We start from the raw sequence: 6,989 nt of genomic DNA, 5'->3' as shown, positions 1-6,989 counted from the left end.
GTTCTGAAACTCAGAAAGTATAAGCAACTAGAAAAAGGAAATCCGTTGACATGGTAGTGTTGAAAATGGCCAGTGGTAGTAGAAGGATGCTCAGGCTTGTAATCTTCCAAGACTTTTTTCCCTTAATCATTCTCTTTGGTACTTCCCAAGTACTAAAAAAAAAAGTCTGAAACAGGTAATATTATTCAAAGTAAAATTAACTTTATGACAAGTTCACATGATGACTAAATAGTAAGTTTGTTGTATTTATTTTAGTACATTAAATGTTTTAACATCAAAAACTCAGGTGGAAAAAGCTTCTAAATGTTCTCTGAAAATAAATATATCTAGCTGTGATTATGACACTAGTATTAATCAAGCATTTCAAGACCGAATAAGCTGTGGCAAAGTCCTACTAACTTTGACTCATGAACCATTAAATCTAGCCACATAAATGTGTATACATGTGTGTCCATAGGGTGAATACTTAGAGCTATGTATTTAATTTCACAAATTAAGGGGTATGTTTAGTCCAAGTGCTTTTTTCACAGGTATTTTGTCAATAGCTTTTTGATTTTTTGGGGGGTCATCAGTAAGGAAACAAAACACTTAAAGTGCTCTAAGTCATGATTCAGAATTGCAATTTTCATTCTTTCAGTAGTAAATATTGCTGGAAAAAAAAGTGAACAATGCCATATCAGCTTGTTCTGTTTGAGCTTTAAAGGATTAAAATGAAGTCCTTTTAAAATTACTGGCTTATACTGAAAGTCTTGTCCATGCTTGTCAGAATTTAGAGTGTAGAGAACAATAAGCTATATAAGGAAATTATAAAGCTTTGGGGGTTTTCTCTAGGGAAAAAGGAACTAAAGAATAGGGCAAAGAGAGGCAAGTCTTGCAGTATCTATAAAGAGGGCATTGAATTTCTTCATTAGTTCTTTGTGTGCACTGCAGAGAGCAAGAAATGAAACTGACTTGAAATGCAACGTTTTTAGAGCTAGATATTGGAAAAGAATTGATAGAATCTGTACACATGTGAACAGACAGTTTAGTAAGCTGCAGAATTTGTTTATTTGGATCTTTTTATGAGTAGCTTGGGGGTTGTATACGTTAAAATGTATTGCTTCAATGGACAGACAAGGCTACTGTCTTCTGACTGTTCTGTCCTCTGGGGTAGGATGCTGGGCTAGGTTGTCCCAATGGGGACATTCTTTTATGGGCAGTTAATAAATTAAATTATTAAACTACGAGAGATTGAGGATTCTTCCCCCTCTCCATTTAGCCTATTTTTCTCAACATACATTAAACATCGAATTTAAGCTTTCCCAAGCAAGAACCTCCTTTGTTTATAATTTGTTTTAAATAATGTTGACTATTTTTATTGATGAATTCAGCATTAAAAACCGCACTGTCATTCCATGGAACTTGAATTGTATGTATTTCTTCTTGAAATACTATCCAAAGGACCTTCATGTTCTGTGCTTGAAAGACCTAGAATTGTGTTTTGGAAGAGAAGAAATACCCTCTTTCATGCTAGATCTCGCAGTTTTAGGATCTGATACGATTACTTCGCAGTATTTTGAAATTCTGCTGGTGCTTGGCAAGTAAGGATATTTCCTTATTGTTTGTAGAGATTTTAACCTCTCATTTAGAAAGACAAAAAATACTGCTTGTTACAGCTGCAGACAAATTTAAACTACATCAGGGTCTTCCTGTGTCTGCTGTCAGAAATTTAAGAGCTGTTATGTTCGTCGTTAGCTGCTGTACAATTTGCATGACCAACTGGTCTTGATGATGTCAGTGCCTTTGTAGCTGCAGTGGTATTCTTGTGAACCTTGCCAAGCTTTCCTGTTTCCACAGTGTCACAGTGACATACAGTTTTCAATACTGAAAGTTACTGGTCTTGGAACAGTTTTCTTAAAGAGGTGATGAAGACACTCGGTTCTTTTGTGTGACTTTTTGTGTGAATGTCTGTAGTTTCCTTCTCATATTGAGGTATAATTTCCTGTCTTTACCCTTAAGACCACTTTCGGACCTGCTTTCCCTGTTGTTCTGTTCATCTGTGGCTCTCTTAGGGATGTTCTCAGTTATGTGAATATGACATTACAAATGCTGCCATACTTTTTACAATGCTACCTCTTATGCACGTTGGCCCTCAGTGGTCTAGAATGTGTGACCACACTTCTTTCCCTTAAGTATCACCTGCCAATAAATGGTTCGCTTACAGTGGGTAATAGTGACAAGAAATGGCTAACAGCACACCTTTGGCACTTGGTTTCAACCAATTTTTCTCTCTTTCTCCCAGAATTTACCTACTGTGCTTCTCTCATCTGTCGCTTGTCATAGCAGTTTGTGAGCAGTGAGAATGTAGATGTTATTTGTATTTTTGAAAGCAGGTGTTTAGATGTTTGAACAGGGAATACTGAGTAGCTGTACAAAGATATACTGCATACAGTAATATATATGAATAAAATTCATACTGGCCAGTTCTGGTGTCCACATCACAGAAAGTTTTCATTTGGAATAAGTTTTAAAATCTCAAAATTTAATAGAGAAGGCGGAAGCCTTACCTTTCAGAGGAACAGCTTTAAGAGTCTTTGTCTATTTTGATAGAATGTTGCGTGCTGCGCTGAAATACTTACATAAGATGAAGATGTCTTTTAGGGTAAGGATTTTTAGATGAGCAGATAAAGTTTTAAGACACTATTGGTTAACTGAAGCTGGTCAGGATTAGACCAGAAGGAAGATGCTGATTTCCAGCCCTGCTAGCCAATCAATTTTGGTGCCAGTCATCACTTTACAGAGTGATAAGATTGATTCTTAATCTGTCCTTGATTTTTAAGACTTGCAGATTATGAAAACTAGAGAAGTATAGTATTTTGTGTTCTTTCGGATGTGTCTCTGATACACATCGCTTCTGACCTTCTGGTGAGTCCAGAAGGAGTACTGTTATCCATAGAGTACCTTTCTTGGAAGGTGAAGAAAATATTCTCTTTTTTTGCACTGTGAGAATTGTTTTGGCTGTTTAATTGTAAAACTCAATCTCACTGTGGAGACTAAGGAAAATTTGAAGCGCGGTAAAAACCCAGTGAATGATCAGTAGATATGAAAAGTTCAGCCTTGAAGGATTGCCACTCCAGAAGTGTATTTAAAGAATTTCTCCACCAAAAATGGTAACTATTTTGATTTTGGTTACAAAGAAAACTCAAGAATCTTGTTGAACTGGCCATATATAGCCCCACTTGAAAACCCTGCAGTGCCCCTCTTTGATGATAACCTTGATGTTGAAGTGCTTAGATTTAATAGCGTTTTACACTGTGGTCTTCTCAGTGTTTTACACATTTAATCATCCATCATTGTGCTATACAGGAACAGAATCTAGATTGAACATTAATGGAAGTTTTTACTTTATTTCACTGAGAGCATGAAGAGATGTTATGGATTTACACCTCAGTAACATTTAGAATAATATCCTAAACTGTTCTGATGGCCTCATATAATGAGAAACAAGGAACACTATGTCAGTGTTCCAAGGATAGAATCAAGAATTGGCTGTTTTTTCTTTCAAATGAGGTCTAAGATGCTGATTTTTTGGCTTTAAGACCTTGTGGTTGAAGTTTTCTGTTAGATTTGTCTCACTGCATGTGGAATGGTGCAGCATTTCACCAACAGCTCATGAAGATGTAAAAAACGTTCTGTTTTAAATTCTTCTGGGAGAATACTTGCAATAGAAATACGTAGGTGCAATTTTCAGCTGTTAATTGGTTAGGCAGGGTGAGGGCATATTAAACTCAAAATCATGTTTGTGTCAGGCTTTGGCTGAAAATTGGAAGTCAAACTTTGTTTTAGGAGTTATATTATTTTTTAATGTAAAGTCTTAAGTGGAAAATTTAGTAGTGTATTCATAATACGTGGCTGTTAATGTTCATACTGAAATTTTAACATGAAAATGCTGTCCATCAGTTTTGGCTGAATCAGGCTTTTTTGTCAGCCTCTTGGTGGTATGTGTGAAATGCTTCTTAGGCTATTATAGCACATTGTGGGGACTGAGCATGAGGGACTGTAGGGAGAATTTGACAGATTGTTTAGTTGATTTGAAATTATCTTGGTGCATGATTCTATATAGTTTAACGAAGCTTTTATTTCTGGAGAGACGTGAAATATTTAGACTAAGATTTCTTAAAAATGGGAGCTAAGCAATTTCTTTTTCTCCGCTGGATTTTTTTCTTGTGGATCTACTTAAAGTTTTAATAAGCTGGTGTTTTGTATGTGATAGAGTAGAATGATAATCATCATCTGGAACTTTCAAGAACTTGTTAATTCTGAAAGGAAATTAAATTTTGAAGGCATCTGTTAATCCTTTGTGTACTTAGTCAACTGATTTTGGCTAGCCTAATCAGAGTAGAAATACAGGTACAAACCCGTTTGTGCCTCACTTATTTTTAAAAGTTGCAGTTGTGCAAGAATAAAAATTGGATGCTGTGCCTTTAAACATGAGTCCTAATTTGCTTTGAGCAACACAGTTGTTCCACTTTGTCCTCAGTATTGCTTAATCTGTAATCATGCCGAGTGAGGAGGATGAAAAAAAGTCCTCACCTATCTCTCTGGACAATTTGCACAGTTTTGCTGTTAAAAGTGAAATAGCTGTTATTCAGAAGATACAATGTCCCAGCAGTACACAGTGATGGAATGAGTGTCTTTCTGTGCAGTGCCTTTATTGCGTATTGAAGTTCACTCGTTTGAAGCCAAAGGGCTGACCTGTCAGTCAATATAAATAAATCCAGGTTACATGTGGTTTAATTCTGTATATATGTAACTGAGGGATGCAATCAGAACACTTTTGACAGCAAAGGGAAATACCAAGCTCATAGTCATACTGTTCTAATATTTTTCTGTCAACCTGGGTGTTAAGGTAAAGAATGAATGCCCTTGTACTTATGCGATGTTGATACTGTGTTAGTAAGGTTTACTGAATCACAGTGTGCAGTAAACCACAAGTTAAATTACATGAAAAAGTTACAAACCATGAGATAATTTTAGAAATCAATTAGCACCTTTCCCACTGCTACCCTTACTTTCTTCTGTTGAGCAACCAGTGTCCATATGTGGTTATGCAGCTGTGAAATTTTAAAAGTTGCATATATTTATTATTGTTTTTTTAATTATTTGTTGAATATTTGTTTAGGAAATGAAGGTACATTTACAAGTAATAGCTTCATTCTTTTGTTCTTTCAAGTAAATGTGCAAAGATTATAAGTAATTACATTTTGGGCTGCCCTAAGTCTCTATACATCATCATTCATAAGGATACAATCTTTTGTTGGTAATTTTAATTGACTGACCAAATATCAACATATACTTGCATATAAGGCATGGCTATCAACTGGTAACTGTATTTTAATATTTGAATATTTTGTATTGGAGTAAAAGGACCAAAGTATTTGTTTCTCGTATGCTTATAGTGGGAAAGATAATCCAAAAGTACTCTGTAATTTGTAGTTTATATTGGAGAACCTATAAGTCCAGTAATTGAGGAGAACACAACCAGAAAGCAGACTAATTACCCTTAATCACAGAGATGAGCAGTCCTTTTATAAATGCCAGAAAACAGCATTTCATCCCCCTTCAAGGGGACCCAAGAAGTACTAACACCTGCGGTGAACTGTTTTCTCTTGGTTTTTTTGTGCAGGGACTGTATGAGGTCGTAAGAACTGATCTAAACTCATCCTAAAGATAAATTTAGTCTGTTTAGTGTCTTCAGCTAAAGCAAATTTAAAATAGCTGTGACTTCAACTTTTTTACTGTTGGTTTACAATATTTCTAAACAAAGCTTGTTTGTTTCCAACCATGAGAATGAAGTAGAAGATCACATGTTTTTATATAGCTTTGAGGAATATATTATTTTACAAAAAAATAATATTGACTAAAAATAGTTTAAGGTCAAACATAATCTGTGCTTTGAAAACAAATTGAGCACAGGAAAGCAGGAAGAGGAAGTAGGTTGAAATAGTAAGTGTTGTGCTTTGTAATGTCAGTACTTGCCAAGAAATTATTCAGATAAAAGAAGTACCTAAAGAAAAGTTCTGTCTAAATGGAAGTATAGTATTGATATGGAATGAGATAGCTATGATCAAGAGTTACTGCTTTTTGAGGAAACTAAGTGATGTGTAATATCAGAAGATATCAAGGAACATACTTATTCTGTGTTTCAAACCCTTTGCATGATCAGTGGACTCACATTAGCCTGAATTAAGATTGGAAAATGAGCAAATTCAATCTCTAAGGACCCTCAAGACCTCAAATGGACTCACACTAGCCTGAATTCAGACTGGAAGATAAGCAAATGCAAACTGTGAAGGCTCTCAGATTTCAAATAAGGTCTTTTGTCATCAGCCACTGGATGGAGAATGTTGTTGCAGTTTATATTTTCAGGGTTCAGAATTTCATCTTTTATTTCATCATCTGCATTGATAGCACTGAATCCAATCCATATGATACCAAAACCTATTGTGTATGAAGGGGAGAACATACACGTTGGTACTATATATTATGTGATTCACTTTGCATTGCATTGGTTTTCCATGTCTTTATTATCAGAACTAATTCCACTGTTGTGGGATATTTTAAAGATATTCTGCAAATTTTGATGCATTGCATGTCTGCAAAGGTAGTGTAGACTTTTGTTACATAAGCTCTTCTTGTGCTCTGGAGGGATACAGGGTTTTCATGGCATCATAGAACATCACAAGTTGGAAGGGACCCAGAAAGATCAACTCACTGCTCCTTGCAGGACTACCTAAACCTACACCGTATGACTAAGAGCGTCATCCAGATGGTCCTTGAACTCTGACAGGCTTGGTGCTGTGACCACTTCCCTGGGCAGCCTGTTCCAGTGACTGACCACCCTCTCAGTGAAGAACCTTTTCCTAATGTCCAATCTGAACTTGCCCTGATGCAGCTTCATTGCATTTCCTTGTGTTTTATTTCGTATCTGGCATTTCAGTGGAGTTGAG

The sequence above is a fragment of the Eurypyga helias genome, unplaced genomic scaffold (assembly GCF_000690775.1).
Source record: "Eurypyga helias isolate BGI_N326 unplaced genomic scaffold, ASM69077v1 scaffold21340, whole genome shotgun sequence".
NCBI lineage: Eukaryota > Metazoa > Chordata > Aves > Eurypygiformes > Eurypygidae > Eurypyga > Eurypyga helias.
The sequence above is the reverse complement of the archived record's forward strand: the minus strand, read 5'-3'. Positions refer to the sequence as shown.